Below are 24,202 nucleotides of genomic sequence, written 5' to 3'. Positions count from 1 at the left end.
GTCCCAGGTGAGGGCGGCCACGATAGCGGACTCCGGGATGATGGGATCCGGGGGATCCGACGGTTCCGTTTTGACCTCGTCTTCGTGCACCCGGGACAATGCATCCGATCTTTGATTCTTGGTCCCGGGACGGTAGGTAATCCGGAAGTCAAAACGGCCAAAGAACAGTGACCAGCGGGCTTGCCTGGGGTTCAGCCGCTTGGCGGTCCTGATGTACTCCAGGTTCCGATGGTCAGTGAAAACCGTGAATGGCACGGCTGTTCCCTCCAACAGATGTCTCCACTCTTCGAGGGCCTCTTTCACAGCTAGGAGTTCCCGATTGCCGACGTCATAGTTCCGTTCAGCGGGGGTCAACCTGCGGGAAAAATAGGCACACGGGTGAAGAACCTTATCGGTCTTCCCGCTCTGGGAGAGCACCGCTCCTATCCCTGAGTCCGAGGCATCCACTTCAACCACTAACTGGCGGCTAGGATCGGGCTGCACCAGAACTGGTGCAGACGAAAAGCGCCGTTTCAACTCCTTGAACGCGGCTTCGCACCGATCCGACCAGGTGAAGGGGACTTTTGGTGAGGTCAGGGCTGTCAGGGGGTTAACTACCTGACTGTAGCCCTTAATGAACCTCCTGTAGAAATTAGCAAAGCCGAGGAACTGTTGCAGCTTCCTACGGCTTGTGGGTTGGGGCCAATCTCTCACCGCCGCAACCTTGGCCGGATCTGGGGCGACGGAGTTGGAGGAGATGATAAACCCCAGGAAGGACAAAGATGTGCGGTGGAATTCACACTTCTCGCCCTTCACAAACAGGCGGTTCTCCAACAACCGCTGCAGGACCTGACGGACATGTCGGACATGAGTCTCAGGATCCGGGGAGAAGATGAGTATATCGTCCAGATACACGAAGACGAACCGGTGCAGGAAGTCCCGCAAGACATCGTTTACCAACGCTTGGAAAGTCGCGGGAGCATTAGTGAGACCGAACGGCATGACCAGGTACTCAAAATGGCCCAACGGGGTGTTAAATGCCGTCTTCCATTCGTCTCCCTTCCGGATCCGAACCAAATGATACGCATTCCTAAGATCAAGCTTGGTGAAGATTTTGGCTCCATGCAAGGGGGTGAACACCGAATCCAACAAGGGCAACGGGTATCGATTGCGAACCGTGATTTCGTTCAACCCCCTATAATCAATGCATGGACGAAGCCCGCCATCCTTTTTACCCACAAAAAAGAAACCAGCACCCATCGGAGAGGTGGAATTCCGGATCAACCCGGCAGCTAATGAGTCCCGGATGTAGGTCTCCATTGATTCACGCTCCGGCCGTGAGAGGTTGTACAGCCTACTGGACGGGAACTCACTGCCTGGAACCAAATCAATGGCACAATCATACGGGCGGTGGGGAGGAAGCGTGAGAGCCAGATCCTTGCTGAACACGTCAGCAAGGTCATGGTACTCCGCCGGCACCGCCTTCAGATTGGGCGGGACTCGGACCTCCTCCTTAGCTTGGGAGCCGGGGGGAACCGAGGAACCTAGACACTCCCGATGGCAGGTTTCGCTCCACTGAACCACTACCCCAGACGGCCAATTGATCCGGGGATTGTGCTTTAGCATCCAGGGGAAACCCAAAACCACACGGGAGGTGGCCTGAGTCACAAAGAACTCGATCACCTCCCGGTGGTTACCTGACACCACCAGAGTTACTGGAGGTGTCTTATGCGTGATTGGTGGGAGTAGGGAGCCATCTAGTGCCCGAACCTGCACAGGCGAGGTAAGAGCCACCAGAGGGAGCCCTATCTCCCTCGCCCATCTACTGTCTAGCAGATTCCCCTCAGAGCCCGTGTCCACCAGTGCTGGGGCCTTCAGGGTTGAATCCTCATACAGGATCGTGACTGGGAGTCGTGTGGCAATGTGGGTGTGTCCCACGTGAATGTTTTGGCCCGTCCCTGGCCCAGTCTCTAGGGGCGGGCGTTGGAGTTTTAACCGCTCGGGGCAGTCGTTTGCGAGATGCTCGCTCGAGCCACAAACATAACAAGCTCCGTAGGCCCGCCTCCTTTGTGCTCCAGGTGCCCTAAATGTTGCCCTGCTCGTGTCCATAGCTTCGTCAGCAGGGGGAGCCGTAGGCGCACGGAGCGCAGGAACAGAGGAGCGTGGGGAGGGCAGAGCTCGATCGGAACCGGAAGGGAGAGGGACGACGCGTGCCTGGCCACGCCCTTCGCCTCGTTCCCGACGGCGTTCTTCTAACCGGTTGTCGAGTCGTATGACCAGATCGATGAGCCCATCTAAGTCCCGCGGTTCGTCCTTCGCCACCAGGTGCTCTTTTAGGACCAGTGACAGTCCATTTACAAAGGCGGCGCGGAGGGCAGTGCTATTCCAGCCGGATCTCGCCGCCGCGATGCGGAAGGCGACTGCATAGGCAGCTGAGCTCCGACGCCCCTGCCTCATTGACAGTAGCGCGGTTGAAGCGGACTCTCCTCTGTTGGGATGGTCGAACACCGTTCTGAGCTCCCGTACAAACCCATCATATGTATGAAGGAGCCGTGAGTTCTGCTCCCAGAGCGCTGTAGCCCAAGCGCGTGCCTCCCCACGAAGCAGATTTATTACATAAGCTACTTTGCTAGCATCAGTCGCGTACATCACGGGACGCTGTGCGAAGACGAGCGAACACTGCATCAGAAAATCCGCGCACGTCTCCACACAGCCTCCGTACGGTTCTGGAGGGCTTATGTATGCTTCTGGGGACGGAGGAAGGGACCGTTGAACGACCAGTGAAACGTCACTTTCACGCGCAGGGTCCTCGGGAGGGAGAGCCGCAGCGGCGCCCGGAGGGCGCGCCTCCACTTGTGCGGCGAGAGCCTCCACCCTGCGGTTTAGGAGAACGTGCTGCTCGGTCATTAAATCGATCCGAGAGGTGAAAGCGGTGAGGATCCGCTGCAACTCATCGATTACCCCTCCCGAAGCCGCCGACGCGCCTTGTTCTTCCATTGGCCGTTCAACAGCCGGTTGACGCCCCTCGGGGTCCATGACGCTGGCCGAGATATCCTGTTGTGAAAGTGTAGGTGCACGGACCCACAACAGGGGGCGCAATGAACGGACAATGGAGAAAAGTAAAGAATAAGTTTTACTGTTGTGAGAAGAACACAACTAATACAACAATTAACAATTTGGAGGCGTAAGCCAAAATCTGCTGGTGTCGTGTGGGCAGGCTCGAAGGTAGGAGACGTCCGTCCTAGTCGAACCGGAACCACCCAGATCTCCTCTGCCACCGAAACCCAGAAGTACTGGAACCGCCAAGTCCCGAATTCCCAGGTGGCCACTGCCTTCGCTCGTCGGATCCGGTACTGCTGGCGGAAAAGAGCACAAACACACAGGTAGGGATGCGACCGCACCCAGTAGACGGAGAGGGGCAAAGCCGCCTCCACCTCTTGTCACACTTAAGCAGGAAAGGTGAGTACTTATCCAAACACTTGGCCTTCAGTAGTCCGCTGTCCTGAAAGGGTTATCAAATATTGTCAAAAACACAGAATATGCTGCTGAGGTGATTACCTTAAACTCAAGGCGATATCTCGGCACTGAGGTGGAGACGCCGTCCTGCTGATATACCTCCGTGCTGAGTGGAGTCAGCTGTGTCCAGTAATGGGTGACAGCTGTCATCCTGGCTGCTCTCATCCGGCGGCAGCGCCCTCTGGTGCCTGGAGCCCGCACTCCAGGCAGGGCGCCCTCTGGTGGTGGTGGGCCAGCAGTACCTCCTCTTCAGCGGCCCACACAACAGAACATGCGGCTAAACATGTCACTCCCGGTCCGATTGGGATTATGCAGTGTGAATTGCACTTCGAGCTGATGTCATCAGTGTTTCCGTCCAAAAAGGCGAAGATAGCATTCATGATAACTCAATTGACCGGCCGGACTGCAGCGTGGGCAACGGCTGAGTGGAGTCACAATTCACCCTCCCGCTTCTCCCTTGCAGCCTTCACAAACTCTCTGCAGCAGGTGTTCCAGCACACTTTTCTAGGGCGCGAGGCAGTGCGCTAGCTGATGAGGCTGAGGCAAGGTAATCGCCGCGTAGTAATCGCTATGCCATTGACTTACGCATTCTGGCCATGAAGAGTGAGAGGAATCCCGCGGCGCTCCAAGATGTGTTTTTCCAGGGCCTGACCCACAGCATCACTATAGATCTGCCTGATGACCTCGATGATTTCATCGTGCTGGTTATCCGGACCGATCGCTACCTTTGCGACCGTCCACATCAAGACAGTCACCATCCCGCTCAGTGGGCCGTCTCCTTGTCAGACCGCTCCTCCGCCTCCATTCATGCCGGTTTCAACGTCTCCCCTGGCGCTGCTGAGTAGCCCATGCAAGTGGGACGGACACGCCTCTCCAACGAAGAGCAAGAGCGACTCCGTGTGGAAGGACTGTGTTATTACTGTGGACAATCTGGTCATTTATTCACACTTTGTCCTGTTAGGGTTGAATGACTATATACAGGAATCTCTCGTTGCCGGTTTGATCCCCCCTTCGTGCTCGCCCGCAGGGGTGGGTTTTTTTCATAGAGAAAAAGGATAAGTCCCTGCACCCCCTTTACTGATTATCGGGGACTTAATGATGTCACGGTTAAGAATCGGTACCCTCTGCCACTAATTTCCTCCACACTCAAGCTTTTAGAGGGGGCTAAGGTGTTCACTAAGCTGGATCTATGCAACGCATACCATTTGGTTAGGATTCGTCCCGGGGACGAATGGAAAACTGCTTTCAACACCCCTACCAGCCACTACGAGTATCTTGTAATGCTGTACGGACTCACAAATGCTCCTGCAGTGTTTCAAAACTTAGTGAACGATGTCCTGCAGGAGTACCTCAATAAGTGCATCTTTGTATATCTATTGTCATTTATTCACCTGATGTTGAGACCTACACCCAGCAAGTCTGTGCCGTGCTTCAAACACTGCAACAAAACGACCTTTATGTTAAGGCAGAAAAGTGTGAGTTTCACCAGTTCACCGTTTCCTTTTGGGGTTTTGTGATTTCAGAGGGAGAGATCCATATGGATCTCGCAAAGTTAGCTGTGGTACCGGATTGAGCGGTTCCCATTTGTTGTAAGGATGTCCAGAGGTTCCTCGGTTTTGCCAATTTGTATCGCAAATTTATTCGCAACTTTAGATGACGCTTTTATATGACGTGACCTCCTCACTCCGGTCCTTTGTTTGGACCCCTGAGTGCGAGGAGGCATTTCAGAACCTAAAGAATTGTTTTACTATGGCTCCCATGCTGCTCCTTCCTGACCCCACCGACAGTTCATGGTGAAGTCGATGCATCTGATATTGGTGTCGGGTCGTTCTCTCCCAAATGAAGGCCAGTGATAATAAATTTGATCCCTGTGCTTTCCTGTCTAAAAAGCTTTCGACTGCAGAATGCAACTACAGCATCGGTGATGTGAGCTGCTGGCGGTTAAAGTGGCCTTGGAGGAGTGGTGCCATTGGTTAGAGGGGGCACAGGTGCCATTTCTTGTCTTGACAGACCACAAAAATCTGATGTATCTCTGCACGGCTATGCGGCTCAACGTGCAGCAGGCCCGATGGGCAATCTTCTTTCATAGATTTAATTTGGTGCTATCATATCGGCCACCGAAAGCCGTCTGAATCTTCCGAATGGTGGAAGAGCTGGGCATGACACAACATGTCCTGTGAGGCTTCAACACGGTGGCGCTTTTGCTGCACCATCAGCTTCGTGCCAAAGCCATCGGCATGAATTTCGCTGCAACTCTTTTTATGGCAAAATCTTCTGTCACAGTGGAATGTGCCAAAAAAGTGCTGATGTCCACCTCTTCCACAATTTCTTGGATAGTCACACGAGGGTCCCACATCACCACAGCGTTCACTTTGGAAATGATCTGGTCATTTCAGCATGTTGATGGCCGCCCGGAGCGCGGCTCGCTCTCCACCGTTGTGCGGCCGTCTTTAAACCGGTTGCACCGCTCCTTAATCTATGTGATGCCCATAGCATCGTCACCGAAAGCCGTCTGAATAATCCGAATGGTTTCCACCTGGCTGTCGCCCAGTTTCTGGCAAAATTTGATGCAGTCGCACTGCTCCAGTTGTTCCGCCATTTCCTTGCAAAGAAAAAACGACGAGAGACTCCACCCATCCTCACACAAAGGCTGCTTACAAGCAAATGGCGCAATCAACAGGCGTGAAAAAACTCGCGCATGCAAGCACACGTGATTCAAATCCATCAGGTTTTTGAAAAAAATAAAAAAATCGGACTCTTTTCTAACAGACCTCGTATGTAGGTACTCATGCAAAGATTCTAGTGGCCGCAAATGTTAAATGACGTTACTGAATATGTCAACGCGTGTTCCGTCTGAGCCATGCACAAATCATCAATATGCCCACCTGCAGGTGCATTGTTACCTTTACCTGTTCCCGTACAGCCATGATCACATATCTCAGTCAATTTTGTAATGGATTGCCACCCTCAAAGTGCTACTCTGTGATTATGACAGTTGTTGATAGATTGTCCAAGGTGGTTCATTTTGTGCCTCTGCCTAAGCTTCCCTCCACTAAAGACACCATGGTAGCTTTGCTTGCCCAATGTTTTGAAAATACAGGGTTTGCCACAGGACATAGTTTTGGACCGGGGTCCTCAATTTGTTTTTCAAATCTGGAGGGAGTTCTGCTGTCTCCTCAGGGTCACGTCCGGCCTTACCTCAGGATATTATCTGCAAGCTAAAGGTCAAACTGAACACCTTAATCATGAGTTAGAAAAGGGACTCCGGATCCTAGCCTCACAGTTCCCCTCTTCCTGGTCTTCCCAACTGCCATGGATAGAACTCGCCCATAGCAGTCTCTCCACTTCTGCTTCTGGTTACTCTCCATTTGTCTCTATTCTCCCCTGCAGATCTTCACTCACCTGTTCCCTCAGCACTTGGAGTCATTATGCGGTGTCGACGGACCTGACCTGCTGGTCCCCTGCCGCCCGCCCAGTGTATGGATGGGGCCCATCTTCACTGTGTGGCGTCTCTTTGATTCCCAGTGACGGTGTCGCTGTGTCTAGCATTTGGTGGATTGGGAAGGCTATGTCCCCAAGGAGTGGTCCTGGATTCCCTCCCGGTTTGTTTTGGACCCCAGCCTTATTTGCATGTTTCACACTTCTCACCCTTCTGCTCCTGGGCTGTCAGGAGTTGACCCTTGGGGGGGTGGGGATACTGTCAGAATTTGGACTTCGGGTGGTATGTGTTCTGTTTTATTTCTATTTTGTTTGTATTTGTGATCTGTCTCTTCTCTTACTCTGTCTTTCTGCTTGGGTTTTCTCTGTCCTGCTCTTTCTTGTCTCTCTCTTGGTTCTTGGTGGTGGGCATTCCTCTGTGTCTGGCCACACCCTGGTTCTGGAAGTTTCACCTCACATCTGTTCTTGATTTGCAGCTCATCACCTGGGTGCTATATAAGCTTCACAGTTTGCTCTTGTCCCTTGCCAGAGCGATGTGCCTTGTGCCTTCCTTCTGGCTCAGTTCGTGTATTTTTGCCTCGCTCTCATTGCCTCATTATGTTTTTTTGACTACCTGCCTGTGTGCCTTGACCACGCCTAAGCCTGATGTTTTTTTGTACTGTTGCTCTTCTTGGACTGCCTTTCTGTGTACCAGCCCCAGCAAACGCATTGCATTTGTGTCCAGCCTGCTTTGGCAGTCAAACCTGATAAAGGCAATCACAAACCCAAAACAAACAATGAGCCAGAGCTTTTGTCTTTATGCAGTTTGCCAGCTGCTGTAAGGAAATGTTACTTACTTTTCACACACAACAACACAGACATGTGGCAGGAGACATCAAAAGCAAGGCACTTTTCACTCATGGTTTCATTTATAAACAAAACTAATTCTGGACAGTTTATCGACATTAATGTGCTAATTCTGAAGGTTAACCGACACACGTGCCAAAAGCAGTTATAGGAAATATATCTCCTGTCAATCACCTCCCCTCCCCCATCAAGGAACACTGCCATCACACACCCAACACATGGTTTTTAAAAATAAATGTGTATTTGTAAATATGTAATTTTTTCCATTTGTAAGAATAAAAGCATTTGCAAAACTGAAAATTCTGTTTGTAACTTGTGATTCAGTGCAACGAATAGTGACCAACAAATTTTGACGGTGATTTAATGTCAATAAACTGTCCGGTGTCACAGACCGGATGTTCCCCCTAAAAATCGGTCCACCTTGCTTCACTGCGCATGCATCATTTCAGACCACAGCAGCACGTCTGAGGCAGAGTCTCTTCACCCAAAGCGATCAAATGGATTAATGATTATTAACCATCAGATGACAAGGTAAAACCTCTTAAATCATTCTAAAGTCAGTTTTAAGCAGAAACGCTGCGAAATTCTGTGACACTTTGAAATGACCAACGTGCAGTGAACGCATCAGCTAGCAGCTCGTTTTGCCGCGGCGCTCTAATCATTTCCTCTGTCTTTAATGACGAAATAATGGAGAATTTATGTGGCAATGATTGTTGTACAAAAGCTTCAGATATCTGTTGCTGCGATAGATGATGACTGGAGGCAGTTTGAAGCAGAAACGAGGTGATAATCCATGAACCGCGGCTAATGATGCCTGTGAAGTGACCGTAATTAGTTTTGTTTATAAATGAAAACCATGAGTGAAAAGTGCCTTGCTTTTGATGTCTCCTGCCACACGTCTGTGCTGTTGTATGTGGAAAGAAAGTAAAGGAAACAGCAGCCACCACCAGCTGGCCTGCCCCCTTCTGCTGGGGGAGGGCTGAGCTCACAGCGGCCTGACTGCAGAACACGCAACAGGAACTAACATGCAGGATTTTAGGGTTTACAAATGTTTTTGGTCTTAGCTTTACTCATTACGGCAGCAAAAAATGTTGGTGGACTGAAAGTTAGCGGAACTAATTTTAGCGGAAGCTAATTGGTCCGCTGATGGTTTTGAAAGTTAGCTGATAAACTAATCTGCTAATGAAAAAAGTTAGCTTCACTAATTCAGCAGTTAGAGGATTAACAGAACTGTGCCCACCACTTACACACACACACACACACACATAAGTGGGTGACAACAATACCCTGTTCATCACTTTGCTGACATATAGGCTAATTACAAACACACATAAGACACTTCAAATAAAACTTGCAAATCTGGCTGCTTGCTTGGGCACGTACAAGGCAAGTTTTATTAACAGTTGTGCACATAACTGGTACTCAGGTGCTCGTGTTTTATTAACAGTTGTGCACATAACTGGTACTCAGGTGCTCGTGTTTTATTAACAGTTGTGCACATAACTGGTACTCAGGTGCTCGTGTTTTATTAACAGTTGTGCACATAACTGGTACTCAGGTGCTTGTGTTTTATTAACAGTTGTGCACATAACTGGTACTCCGGTGCTTGTGTTTTATTAACAGTTGTGCACATAACTGGTACTCAGGTGCTTGTGTTTTATTAACAGTTGTGCACATAACTGGTACTCAGGTGCTCGTGTTTTATTAACAGTTGTGCACATAACTGGTACTCAGGTGCTCGTGTTTTATTAACAGTTGTGCACATAACTGGTACTCAGGTGCTCGTGTTTTATTAACAGTTGTGCACATAACTGGTACTCAGGTGCTCGTGTTTTATTAACAGTTGTGCACATAACTGGTACTCAGGTGCTCGTGTTTTATTAACAGTTGTGCACATAACTGGTACTCAGGTGCTTGTGTTTTATTAACAGTTGTGCACATAACTGGTACTCAGGTGCTTGTGTTTTATTAACAGTTGTGCACATAACTGGTACTCAGGTGCTTGTGTTTTATTAACAGTTGTGCACATAACTGGTACTCAGGTGCTTGTGTTTTATTAACAGTTGTGCACATAACTGGTACTCAGGTGCTTGTGTTTTATTAACAGTTGTGCACATAACTGGTACTCAGGTGCTTGTGTTTTATTAACAGTTGTGCACATAACTGGTACTCAGGTGCTTGTGTGTGCCAGAAATAAAGGATATGCAGCAAGATGTACTGTACAGGATGTACTGTTGATGTACATGTCACTGGGTGAGAGGTGGGGTTCACCCTGGACACGCCCCCACTCTGTCACACCCCAGGAGTACTGCTGGGTTGAAAAGATCAATTCGATGATTTTAAATCAATTCTCATTTTTATTCCCACAGATCAATACATACATCCGATGGTGGATTTTAAGTATATATATGAGGTCTGTCCGTAAAGTATCGTACCTTTTTATTTTTTCAAAAATTATATGGATTTCATTCATATGTTTTTACGTCAGACATGCTTGAACCCTCGTGTGCATGCATGAGTTTTTCCACGCCTGTCGGTGACGTCATTCCCCTGTGAGCACGCCTTGGGAAGGAGTGGTCCCGCCCCCTCGTCGGATTTTCATTGTCTGGAAATGGCGGAATGAAAAGGACTTTTTTTCCATCAGAATTTTTTCAGAAGCTGTTAGACACTGACACCTGGAAACCATTCGAAAAATTTATCTGGCTTTCTGTGAAAATTTTACGGGCTTCACAGAGAATAAGGACTTTTACTACAGCTTTCAGGACTGCTTTAAGGACGGTCGGTGCGCCGCGCTCTGAGCTGCGATGACGCGTCACAAACCACTCGATCATTTCTAAACGGATCGCTCTGTGGATACGAGACCGTCGTGTGCTCTTTCTCTGGTTATCACAAGAGCTGCCGGAAATCAGCCATTTTCTGGCAGATTTCACTTTTAACAAGAGATTTTGTCATGGAAAGCCGCGCGGAGGCTTCGCGCGTCACGACCGCTTCGCTGATGAAGCGAGACAAAGGAACACCTCCGTTTCGGAGTGCCAGTGGACAAGTTGGGACATGCCTATCTCGGCTTTCAGTGCTTACCAGTCGAGTGAGTATAAGAGAAATTGTGGAGAGCTGGAGGTGATGGTCTAGTGGTTAACCCCTTAACGCCCATCGTCACATATATGCTACAATCTCTGACTCAAATATGCAACTCACCAAATTGACCTGTATGCCCGTTGTCGCAAATTTGCAACATACCATCATTATTACTATAACATTATAACATAAAGTCATTACCAGAATACCCAATATTATTATCTAGTTTTTGTGCAAAAGTGAAATTAATAATCTCAACATTATTTACCATCTACTTAAAGGCAAAAGCACACACAAAACATTTTTTTATATACAGCTATATAAATTCGGGCGTTAAGGGGTTAAGCATTGGGCTTGAGACTAGGGGATCCTTGGTTCAAATCCCAGCCTGACCAGAAAATCTCTAAGGGCCCTTGGGCAAATTCCTTAATCTCCTAGTTGCTCCCGGTGTGTAGTGAGCACCTTGTATGGCAACATGACATCGGGGTAAATGTGAGGCATTATTGTAAAGCGCTTTGAGCGTCTGATGCAGATAGAAAAGTGCAATATAAATGTAGTCCATTTACCATGTACTGTAACTCCCTTCGGCTGCTCCCTTGTTTGCACTCGGGGTCGCCACAGCAAATCCAAGGTGGATCTGCATGTTGAATTGGCACAAGTTTTACGCCAGATGCCCTTCTTGACGCAACTTGACTTCACATGGAGAAATGTGGCAGAGGTGGGATTTGAACCGGGAACCTTCTGCACTGAAATCAAGCGCATTAACCACTTGGCCACCACCCCTCCATTTACCATATACCATTTAACCCAATTCGATAGATTGGATCTAATCAAATCGAATCAAAATAATCAATACTAAATCTTAATAATAGGAATTGAATTGATTCTTGAAATGTGAATCGATACCCAGCCCTACCCAGGAGCTCATATAGAACACACTGATATTCTCACTCATGCCTACGGTCAATTTAGAGTCACCACTTCACCTGAACTCCATGTCTCTGTTGTGGTTAAACCAAAAAATGAAGTTAGGACTCAAAATGCAGAGAGCCAGAGTGAATAAGAAAATTAACAATTTTACTTTGCAAACAACTGCAGTTGTTAAATGTAAAAAATCTGAGAATGTTGACACCAGAGGAAGGACTTGAACCAAAGGGGGATGGAGTAGTTCCCAAACCAGATGATGTAAGAGGATTGAACCAGAACCAGGACCAGATGGCCACGGTGGAGCTGACTGCAAACAGGAACGTTGAGGACACAAAGAAAATGACGTTAACGAGGCAACATAGTACGAAGAATCAGAATCATTCATCAACAAGACAAACGGAGGCCAGGTACCACACAGGCAAAACTGAGTTTCCAGCCAGTCTGAAGAGGCAGGACAAAAGTTTAAATAGGCACGCAAGTGTACAGAATCAGCTCTGTGACACAGCGCCTTGAAGAACAGGAAGCGAGGAGGAGCAAAGCAGACATCAAGGCAGCACAACAGTACCCCCCACCCACAATGAGAGCCCCCCAGGCCAGTCTAGTAGGTGGTCTGGGGGGCTCTCATGATAGAAATTCCTGATGAGGCCCCACGAAACTCAGAAGCACTCCTCAGGCCCATAACCCTCCTAATCCACCAGATACTGGAAACCCCAACCCCGGTGCCACACGTCCAGAAGCCGGTGCACTGTCCACTCCAGATTGCCATCCACGATCCGGGTGGGAGGAGGGGGATTGTCTGGAATGACAGCGTACTTGTGTGGACAGGCTTCAGTTGAGACACATGAAACAAAGGGTGGATCCCGAGTGACAGAGGCAGATGAAGCTTGACCGTGGGCGAGGTTGATGAACTTCTCAACCAAAAAGGGACACAGGTATCTCGGTGCCAACTTCCTAACTTCGGCTTTGAGAGGCCATGCCTCCTGATCCAGTTGATAATGTGAGGCGAAGGTTTGGTGCCGGACTGCATGATGCGGAACAGGTGGACCTTCACACCTGTCGACACTGCTGCAGGTTGGCTTGAACAGATGGAACAGGCAAATCACATTCCTGAGCAGGAAACAAATGGGATGATACCCCAGTGAGCATTCAAACAATGATAATCCAGTAGCCGAGCTCACCTGAGAGTTATGTGCATATTCTATCCACAGCACATGAGCGGTCCAAGACGACAGGTGGGAGGACATGACATACCAAAGCGTGAACTTGAGTTCTTGTTTGGCCCGTTCTACCTGGCCATTGGTTTGAGGCTTGAACCCGGATGAGAGAATGACCGAGGTCCCTAGTGCTGAGCAAAAGTTCTTCCATACCTGTGATGTGAATTGGGGTCCTCGGTCCAACACGATGTTCAAAGGAATGCCATGCAGTCAGAGCACTTTGTAAACTAGGAGGTCAGCGGTGTCCTGGGCCGATGACAGCTTGGGCAGGGCCAGAAAATATGCTTCTTTGGAGAACCACTCCATGATGGTGAGGATGGAATTCATTTCCTTGGATGTGGGGAGACCAATGATGAAGTCCAGGCAGATGTGCAACCAGGAGCAGATAGCAGCTAGAGGAGCCCAGACGGTGACTGATGAGATGATTTAGTCCTGGTGCAGATGGTGCAGGAATTGATGTAGTCATGCGCATCTGCCTGGACTGAGAGCCACCAGAAGTGTTCTCATAAAAAATGTAGAGTTCTTTGCATTCATGGTGACAGGCAAACTTGGAAGCGTGGATGAATTGAAACAGGAAATATGGATGGATGGATGAAGCAGGCCGGGCAGCTGGTGGCACAGAGCCGTTGTAGTAGGAATTGTTGTAGCTGTTTGATGTTATTGGGAGTGGGCCAATGAGAAATGGAAGTGATTTTAGAGGGGTCAGGCTTTATTTCATTATGTTGAAAAACAAATCCGAGGAACGAAACAGAGTTTTGATGGAAAGTGCATTTCTCGGCTTTGACAAAGAGCCAGTTTTCCAGTAACCTCTTAAAAACCAAACAGTTGGGTTGGATGTGTTCCTAGAGATCCTTGGAGAAAATAAGTATGTTATCCAAATAAATGAAAACAAAACGGTTCAAGACGTCATTCATGAGAGTCTGGAATGTGGCAGGAGCACTGGTGAAACCAAAGGGCATTACAGGATATTCAGAATGCCCTAAAGGGGTATTGAATGTGATCTTCTATTCATCCCTCTTTGACTCTAACCAGTTTATAAAGGTTACGCAGGTAGACCTTAGTGAAAATAGGAGAACTTTGGCTGGCGTTAGACTCTGTATCTTCGGTGCACATAGCGTGCACTGAAAATTTTTGGTAACCCTAATTTAAAGACAAAACAGTTCTCATTTACTAATAAAAATAATAATATAAGGGAAACTCTGCTTGATTCTTCTCCTCACCATCCTCCTTCCTTTTTCTGAAATTTGTCAGCAAGCTCATCTACAGGCATGTGAGAGGCAAATAAAGAAAAATGCTGGTTGGGGGCCCGGGTGACGAGGCCCCCAGAAGCTGGAGGGTTTTAGCCATGCTAATGCTCCCCAAAACCATTTTCTGCAGTGAGTTAGAGAGGATGGAGGCAGCTGTTTATCCAACTCCTTACGAGCTAGAGAAGATCTATCTTCATATGCCAGCAGCTTCTGTGCCGTGTGAGTCTTCTGCAAAACTGGAGAGAAGAGGAATAGACAACACTGAAATTATCTTATTTTTAAATAAAAACCTTTGAAGCCCCCAAATCCCCTTCATTTTGTAGAACTATGTCATAACAGTCACTAGTTGCACAAGCGTTTCACAATCTATTACATACAGTATGTTATGATGGCACAATCACATTATAACACAAGTATATTGTTAATGTCTCTTTAATCAAAAATATAGTCAAAAATTTCTAAATGCACTTGGAAACTTTATTATTTAACATACATAACAGCACCTGTTTCATTGTTCCATGCAACTGCTATGTTAAAGATTGGCCAGAAGATGTCGCCATATTAAATTGTTTCAAATGCTTCAAAACACTGAATCATTTCAACACAATTGCTTCATATTGATTCAGTGGTTCATAACGCTTTAGTTTCTCTATTAGTAATAATTTAGCCAAAAAATACACCAGGGCCACATTTTTTAAGCGCATGTGCATGGACAGACTTAAAATCATGAATACTTGCTAACCAGGATATTAAATAATGTACGACATATAATTTAAATTACCTAATTTGCAACACGTTGAAGTCAGTAGCCTACTGTCTCAGCACACAGTTAGTTTGATGAAGCTCCGTCTGTAGTGGCAAGGGACCCAATTTTATTACACAGCTTCAAAGCTATGCTTGAATTCTCTCTGAACTCTTTTTTCAGCGAATCAACGATCAGAGAATACTATAGTGAGAATGTTGTAAGCAGATGTTAACAGCTGTTTCGGGCATGAGTTTTAAACTCCTTTCATTAAAAACAATGTGCTGTGGTCTGCTGTAGTCTAATCTAGTCATCAACAGAAAATTAACAGGAGAAATTTTTATTTTGGCGTGACATTTCTTGCTTGTGTGTGAGAGCGTGAGACTGATGCTGAAATGTGAGTGTCACCCCAGATGTGTGAGAGCTGGTAACCCTGCAGATGCAGAATCTAGGAGAAGGAGTGGATATTTGTAGTGAATGGTCATGGTATTTTACCCACGGAAATCAATGCAGGGGTGTAATATTCTTCCCTACAAAAAAAAAAAAACCTGACCCTAAAGGGGAGGAGGAAGGATGGATAAGACAGAGAGAGACAGAGAGGAAGGTCAGAGTCTTGGATGCACTGGTCCTCTGGGTTCACGCCTAGTTTGCCCTATCAGGCTCTGAGCAGGAACCCCGTCTCACTAAACCTGAACCCTTTTATATAAAATTAAACCCTACCCCAGACGATGCGAAAACTACTCTTAGGCATTGTCCTGTCTTCTTATTGATCCACTTCCAAACCACGCGCAGTGCAGACTTCTTTCTTCACGTGTCCAAGCTCTGATCATGCATCGGGAATGACCTCAAAAGGAGATATCATGCAGTGGCCCCACCATCCTGTCTAAACTTGCACACGAGTCACACCTGATTGCCCAGACAACCAACTTGACCTGCTTCCACTCACTCACAGCAGTTTTAGTTACATAAATAAAAATATAAAAACATTATTTCACATCCTGTTTCAATTCTGGTTTGTCAGACTTTTTAGCATGCACAGTGTGTTTTCAGGTCATAATTCAGATCACGCAGTAGACAAATTCAGCAGAGAACATTCAAACATGATCATATGAGAAGAACACCATCAGCCTTGTACAATGAGCAGCGATGCCGGTTACTCTAATCTGACCACTTGTTTTTAGTAACGAGTAATCTAACACATTAATCTTTCCAAATCAGTATTATGGGTCGATAGCAGCATTAAACTTGGTCCGCGGGCAGGAGGTCGGGGTTCGACTGAACTGCCCACTTTAAGCAAGCTGTGAGCTTTTCATCCACAGTTTTCTGCAGCAGCTACGACAAGTCCTCACCTCTTAAAACACAGTGACAACAGCACACCTGCACTGAGCTTTACAAAGACATTTTTATTCTTTTTTTTTTCTCCTTTATTTAGAATTCTGAGCTGAGCCGCTCCGTATGTGCTCATTAAAAACAGCTGATCCTCCGCTATGCGTCAACAACTAACACTATTTTCCACTCAAATGCACCTAAACTCTCTTTCTGAGGACCACATGATGTGAAAACACAATAAAACTTTCTTACCTGTAAATCTGGTCCTGTTTTCTGCATAAATAAATGTTATCCATTCTTTGTGCTCAAACGCCAAAGCAGAGGCGAATCCAGATGGAATGGGGGCGTGGGGCAGGGATGTGCCCCCCCTCACAACACCCCTAGATTAAAGGTCCAGTTTTGAAGTCTTTTTTTTACTACAACTACGAATACTACTCATAATAATAATAATTTCAACAAGTAAAATGTTTAGAGAGAATTAAAATGTTAGAAAGAATTTAATAGTTACATTTATAAACAATGTAGGTTAGAAATGACAAGTTTTACTGTTACAGTGCTGTCAACAGTTAAATATGAGGTCAAGAAAGAGGTCTTTATTTTACTTTTTATAAAACAAGTATTTATTTTCATTGAAGTCAAGAAAGGGTGACTATAAAGTAAGTTTTGGCAAAACAGGTATCATTGTCATGTCGAGGTGGCAGAGGGTTGTTGTCGGCAGCTGGGAAAAGTAACTAAAAAAGTAACTAGTAATCTAACTTAGTTACTTTTCCAACTGAGTAATCAGTAAAGTAACTAAGTTACTTTTTCAAGGAGTAATCAGTAATCGGTAATTGGATTACTTTATCAAAATAAATGTGGCAACACTGACAGTGAGGGCATTGTACACAATAATAATAATAATAATAATAATAATAATAATAAAAGACTATAGAGTAAAAATAATATTTCTACAATACACAGCATAACTTCACACGGTGGACTGTTTTGCTTTCAGCTGTAATCACCGAAGCAGTTGCAAAAAGTTTTTTTTTTTTTTTTTTTTTCGGTTTCCAGTGGAGAAGAAAAGATGAGGCGGGTGGGAGACGTGTCAGTAAGTGTTAGCTTACACAGCTAACCAGTAGCTCTGTTCTCTTGCCTGCAAAATCGTCTCGACACATTTGAGCTCCAGGTCATAAACAAACTGCAACACTTTCCCACCACATTGTCACTTTTTCTTTGCATTTTCACTTTGTTTGCATGTAATTTGCCCCAAAACCCACTGAAAAATGCCGTGGTCCCCCCCAGTGTTTAGCTAAATGTAGCAGGATGAAGGTCCCAGGTCCTGATTGAAAAGACGTTCCCGCTAGCTTTAATGGTCTTTAATGTGAGCCGTCCAGGTTCAATCCCACCGCCGTCCCGGCCACAAAGGTCCTACGGTCACATAAAGATGCCAGAGATTGTTTTGCTGACAGTCAAAAATTTGAAGGAGTAAATTGATGGTGTTAATTCTTCTAACACACACACACACAAAAAACACAAATCCACTACACGTAACTTGTTGAATGGAATGTTCCATCTTTCACCTCATGAAATTTTTGTACCATTGAACTTGTAAACATTCATTATTTGTATACTGATGAACTCAAACGAGTCTCAACTCTTATGTTAGCAACCAAGGAACTGAAGAGCCTGGTACTAAAAGTAACTTGTTTTTTATGCATTGATTAATAGTCCTTGATGTGAGCATTTCATCATTTTGAAACCTGATTGACTGTGAGATAGCTCCGACACTGTTTTTGGACCCAGGTAGTTTTTCACCTGTCTAGGACTTAGCTACTCCTGACATAAAAACTGGGAAAGGACTTTGTCCTGAGATGTATTAGACGTATTTGCTCACTTCCAAACATTTGCCTCAAACAGCTTTTTTGACTAAAAGTGACTATGAGGTTTTGAAAATCAATAAACCTCAAAGCTGCAAGTTCGAGAAATTCATGTATGTGACCATGAATCATAGACTTAGGCTACGTTCAGACAGCAGGCTGAAGTGGCCCAAATCCAATTTTTTTGGCCCAGTGTGACCTGTATCTGATCTTCTCATGAAAGTCTGAACAGCACAGACAGGATTTTTTCAAATCCGATCCAGGCCACTTGGGTATGTGGTCCCAATTCCAATACATATCTGATCTTTAGCCATACTTTCTTTATCTGACCACGCATGCATCCATGCATCGTTATCCAATCTATGCATCATCATTGTGTGTCAAATGTCACTATTCTGTGCCTGACACAGCACAAGCGGGAAGAAAAACAACTGTGGTAGACGACAATGTGGAGACAGGTCAGTGGAGGGAAAGTGAGGTTTGAGACTTGATTAATATTTTTTGGGGGGGACACCTCTATTCAGGCCAAACTCCAGGGGTCTTATTGAAACCGGGCAGTGTTTGAAAATATTTCCAGAGAAATGTGCGAGCGTGGGTACAGATGGTCCTGGCTCCATTGCCAGAGGAAAATTAAAAGCCTCTGCTAAGAAAAAAAAGTGGGGCGGACGTGCTACCTGTCCGTGTTACAAAGAACTGGACCGCATTTTGGGAGACGAGCCCAGTGTTCAGCCAACAGAACTGCTGGATAGCTGCTTTGCCAAAGAGGAGAGTCCTGGTACCACAGCCAGCCCAGTCATCCAGGTGGGTTTTAGGCTTATAGGCACCTATGACTGAACTTAATATCCATCCATCCATCCATTTTCTTCTGCTTTATCCGGAGTTGGGTCGCGGGGGCAGCAGCTCAGGCAAAGCTGCCCAGACCTCCCGATCCACACACACCTCCCCCAGCTCCTCCGGGGGAACCCCAAGGCATTCCCAAGCCAGCCGAGAGATGTAATCCTTCCAGCGTGTCCTGGGTCTTCCCCGGGGCCTCCTCCCAATGGGACGTGCCCGGAACACCTCTCCAGCAAGGCGTCCAGGGGGCATCCGGAAAAGATGCCCGAGCCACCTCAACTGACTCCTTTCGACATGGAGGAGCAGCGGCTCGACTCCGAGCTCCTCCCGAGTGACCGAGCTCCTCACCCTATCTCTAAGGGAGCACCCAGCCACCCTGCGGAGGAAACTCATCTCAGCCGCTTGTACTCGCAATCTTGTTCTTTCGGCTAATTGTTCTTAGGGCTGTCCGGTCCCTGTACGACCGCATAGCCCTTAGCAAAGGACCACGGACCCCGTACTCCCGGAGCACTCACCACAGGGTGCGCCGAGGGACACGGTCGAATGCCTTCTCCAGATCCACAAAACACATGTGGACTGGTTGGGCAAACTCCCATGAACCCTCGAGCACCCGATGGAGTGTGTAGAGCTGGTCCAGTGTGCCGTGACCAGGACGAAAACCACACTGCTCCTCCTGAATCCGAGGTTCGACCATCGGTCGAATTCTCCTCTCCAGTACTCTGGAATAGACCTTACCGGGGAGGCTGAGGAGTGTGATCCCCCTATAGTTGTAACACACCCTCCGGTCCCCCTTCTTAAACAGAGGGACCACCACCCCGGTCTGCCAATCCAGAGGCACTGTCCCCGATCGCCACGCGATGTTGCAGAGGCGTGTCAGCCAAGACAGCCCCACAACATCCAGAGACTTAAGGTACTCAGGACGGATTTCATCCACCCCAGGAGCCTTGCCACCGAGGAGCTTTCTAACCACCTCGGTGACTTCGGCCTGGGTAATGGATGAGTCCGCCTCCGAGTCCCCAGTCTCTGCTTCCTCTTCGGAAGACGTGACGATGGGATTGAGGAGATCCTCAAAGTACTCCTTCCACCGCCCGACAACATCCCCAGTCAGGGTCAACAGCTCCCCACCCGCACCGTAAACAGTGCTGGTGGAGAGCTGCTTCCACCTCCTGAGGCGTCGGACGGTTTGCCAGAATCTCTTCAAGGCCGACCGATAGTCCTCCTCCATGGCCTCCCCGAACTCCTCCCAGACCCGAGTTTTTGCCTCTGCGACCGCACTGGCTGCGGCACGCTTGGCCTGCCGGTACTTGTCAGCTGCCTCTGGGGTCCCATCTACCAACAAAGATAAGTAGGACTCCTTGTTCAGCTTGATGGCATCCCTTACTTCTGCTGTCCACCACCGGGTTCGGGGATTGCCACCGCGACAGGCACCAGAGACCTTGCGACCACAGCTACGAGCAGCCGCATCGACAATGCAGGTGGAGAACATGGTCCACTTGGACTCCATGTCTCCAACCTCCCCCGGGATCTGGGAGAAGCTCTCCCGGAGGTGGGAGTTGAAGACCTCACTGACAGAGGGTTCCGCCAGTCGTTCCCAGCAGACCCTCACGATACGTTTGGGCCTGCCAGGTCTTACCGGCTTCCTACTCTCCCAGCGGATCCAACTCACCACCAGGTGGTGATCAGTCGACAGCTCTGCCCCTCTCTTCACTCGAGTGTCCGAGACACGTGGCCAAAGGTCAGATGATATGACTACAAAGTCGATCATCGACCTCCGACTCAGGGTGTCCTGGTGCCACGTGCACTTATGGACACCCTTGTGCTCGAACATGGTGTTTGTGATGGACAAACTGTGACTAGCACAGAAGTCCAACAACTGAACACCACTCGGGTTCAGATCGGGGAGGCCGTGCTTCCCGATCACCCCCCTCCAGGTCTCACTGTCGCCGCCCACGTGGGCGTTGAAATCCCCTAGGAGAACAATGGAGTCCCCAGTCGGAGCGCTATCTAGTACCCCTCCCAGGGACTCCAGGAAGGTCGGGTACTCTGCACTGCTGCTCGGCCCGTAGGCCGAGACAACGGTGAGAGACCTGTCCCTGACCCGAAGGTGTAGGGACACGACCCTCTCGTTCACAGGAGTGAACTCCAACACTTGGCGAATGAGCTGGGGAGCAATAAGCAATGCAACCCCAGCTCTCCGCCTCTCCCTGTGGGCAACGCCAGAAAAATGAAGCGTCCAGCCCCTCTCCAGGAGTTGGGTACCAGAGCCCAAGCTGTGTATGGAGGTGAGCCCGACTATCTCTAGTCGGTATCTCTCAACCTCCCGCACAAGCTCAGGCTCCTTCCCCCCTAGCGAGGTGACATTCCACGTCCCAACAGCCAGGGGCTGTGAGCATGGACCGGGCCGCCGGGCCACCCGCCCTCGACCGCCACCCAATCCTCTCTGCACCCAACCCCATGGCCCCCTCCGCAGGTGGTGAACCCACAGGAGGGCGGGCCCACGTCACTCTTTTGGGCTGAGCCCGGCTGGGCCCCATGGGCTAAGGCCCAACCACCAGGCGCTCGCGCGCGAGCCCCAACCCCAGGCCTGGCTCCAGGGTGGGACCCCAGCTCCGCCTTACCGGGCGACGTCACCGTCCTTGATCTTTTACTGGTCATGGAGGTTCTGAACTGCCCTTAGTCTGACCCGTCACCTAGGACCTGTTTGCCTTGGGAGACCCTACAGGGAACACAAAGCCCCCGACAACATAGCTCCTAGGATCATCCGGGTACGCAAACACCCCCACCACGATAAGGTGGCAGCTAGAGGGGGAGAATATCACGTCATATATCTATGACGTGATATTCTCAGTGTTTGACTGTATTATTATGTTCTGCACACAGGTGATGGGACACACGTGTCACAGCTGACTTGTGCCTCAGAGGAAAGTTCAGCCCAAAGTGCCACATCTGGATGCAGCAGAGCCTCTTCCACAACCACTGATTTACTGAAAGCTGAGCCTGTATCTACTGATAATGTTATATTCCTGTAAAATAACTCAATTATTTGATGCTGTTGTTGTTTACTAACTTTTCTAACTTACCAAAAAACAACAAATTAAAATATGCCGTGTATAAGCTTTATCTCTTCTTGTCCTTTTAAACAGCTACATCTGCCAAGAGCAGAAAAAGGAAATCAAAGCTGGAGACGACACTGGGGGTCTTCGCTGAAAAGATTAGTAGAAGATGTAAGCAGCTCAGCATGAGCGTGATTGTAAAATGTTCAGTTTACACAGTTAATGGAGAGATCCGACGCCCCTCCATGGTTACCAGCCACCAGTGCAGCCATCTCACATTTACAGCCCAAGACAGCCGTGTCTCATCATTCCACACTGTTTCCTGTGGCTTCAGCTCCATCCTCCACGAGCCACCATCCTTTTTGCAAGATTTAAGTCAGCTGGTTTTCCAGGCACCAATACATTCTCAAGATCAGCATGATTCCATTAGCCAGGATCATCCTCCACCATTTCAATCTCAAGATGAAGACTAATCTAAACCCCTATGAACAGTTCTCAAATGTTCACTGGATGATGCAGTTTTACACAATGTAAAGGTTTAAATGTTTAAGTAATTGCTAAACAATCTTTTTGCCTTATTGAAATACTTTACTTGAATAAGAGAATGACAACTTGATCAGCAGGGTCACCAAGGAGCAGGATGGGCACCGGAATACCCATCATCCCTTCAGTGTTCTTAAGAAAAAAAATGTTTAAGCAAAGTAATGAAGACATGATGTGGAAACCATAAGAAAGTAATGTTAAGTAATGAACGATATCTATATTCAAGTAATAATGATGGAAGATTCCCACATTATCATAATAGTATTTCATCTTCTTTCACTGGATATTGAGTTTAAATGTTGTGAAACCATCACTGTTCCTTTATCAGCGCTGGTAAAGGCTGGAGTGTGACACATGACTAAACAGTCTGATTGTTTACTTCTGTGTAGTCACATGACACAGTCCAACCTTTATAAGCTCTGATGAAGGAACAGTGGCACATTTTAAACTCAATATCCAGTGAAAGAAGATGAAATACTATTATGATAATGTAGGAATCTTCCATCATTATTACTAGTATAATAAACACTCACCGGTGGAAAAAGTTCTGCTCTCTCTGCCAATGTGTAGACATGAGAATTCCTGAGAACCCTGGTGTCATGGACACTTCCTGACCATTTGTGAAGCTGTTGGAAAACCATGTTTAATCAGTAATATGCTATGGCTAAACCAAATAATTAGAAAGTAAAGCACATAGGTCTATTACAAAAACACTCATAAAAATCAGTACATCTTACCAAAGCCAATGGTCCATGACACCCTGCAGAACCACCGAGTGCCAACCTTTGTGGTTAAAATAGTCTGTGTGGTTCTCCTCTGGAGCAATGATGGGGAGATGACTCCCATCTACTGCTCCACCACACTGCAGGAAACCCTATCTCTGCCTGAAGCCTTCAACAACCTCTTGCAGGTCATCTCCCTGAGGTAGTTTTATGTACTCAGGCATGAAAACATGACGAACTGCTCTGCAGAAGTCGTGTACTATGGAGCAGACAGTAGACTTTGCTGTGCCAAAGAGGTTAGCAGTCGTGCGGTAGCAAGCACCTGTTGATAGCCAGTACAGTCCAACCGCAACGCGTTTGCTGACCGATATGGGCCGTCGTAGGTGTGTATCTTGCTATGACAGTGCAAAAGAAAGACGCTCACATTGGTAAAATGAAAGTCCCACTTGTCATTTGAAATTATGAATGAAGTCTGTATCTGAAAAGCCGCTTAACGTCACAGTCCCACCACTCCTGGCTTCGACTTCACACCTAAAGGTTTCTCTGGATAGACGTTGCTGCCACTGCCCCACAAAATGCCAGTGCCAGAAGCCTGGCTCTTTTCCTTTTCAATCTTCTCCTTAAAAGGATAATGTTATAAATGTGTTGGCTCTGGCTGGACAACAACTTTAAAAATCGCTAGATACGCTCCACCGCTACTGTTACCATCCATGTTTACTTCCACAAACACTGAGCGCACTCTCTGGGTGTGACGTCGTCGTACCCTCTTCTGTGCATGTGGGATAGTATGGGGCGTTAAGCCGTTCACACAGCAGGCCACATACAGGTCGCATTTAATTGCAATGTGAAAGACCTCACAAAAAAAATCTGATTTCACA

General features: G+C 47.6%; 1 protein-coding gene and 1 long non-coding RNA gene across 2 annotated transcripts in view; both read left to right on the top strand.

Moving 5' to 3' along the window:
- The window catches only part of LOC117505956 (cGMP-dependent protein kinase 1-like), a gene marked incomplete at its 5' end in the record, with an annotated part of 94,350 nt that overhangs the window by 25,816 nt on the left and 44,332 nt on the right, over positions 1-24,202 (top strand). The gene's annotated exons all lie outside the window — the stretch shown is intronic.
- On the top strand, positions 1,425-24,202 carry LOC117505957. The gene is made up of 3 exons (XR_004559317.1): positions 1,425-1,437; positions 17,326-17,334; positions 23,916-24,202. It is a non-coding gene; the product is annotated as an uncharacterized LOC117505957 (long non-coding RNA).

The sequence above is a fragment of the Thalassophryne amazonica genome, unplaced genomic scaffold, assembly GCF_902500255.1.
Source record: "Thalassophryne amazonica unplaced genomic scaffold, fThaAma1.1, whole genome shotgun sequence".
NCBI classification, from domain to species: domain Eukaryota; kingdom Metazoa; phylum Chordata; class Actinopteri; order Batrachoidiformes; family Batrachoididae; genus Thalassophryne; species Thalassophryne amazonica.
This window is presented reverse-complemented; position numbering and strand designations above follow the sequence as displayed.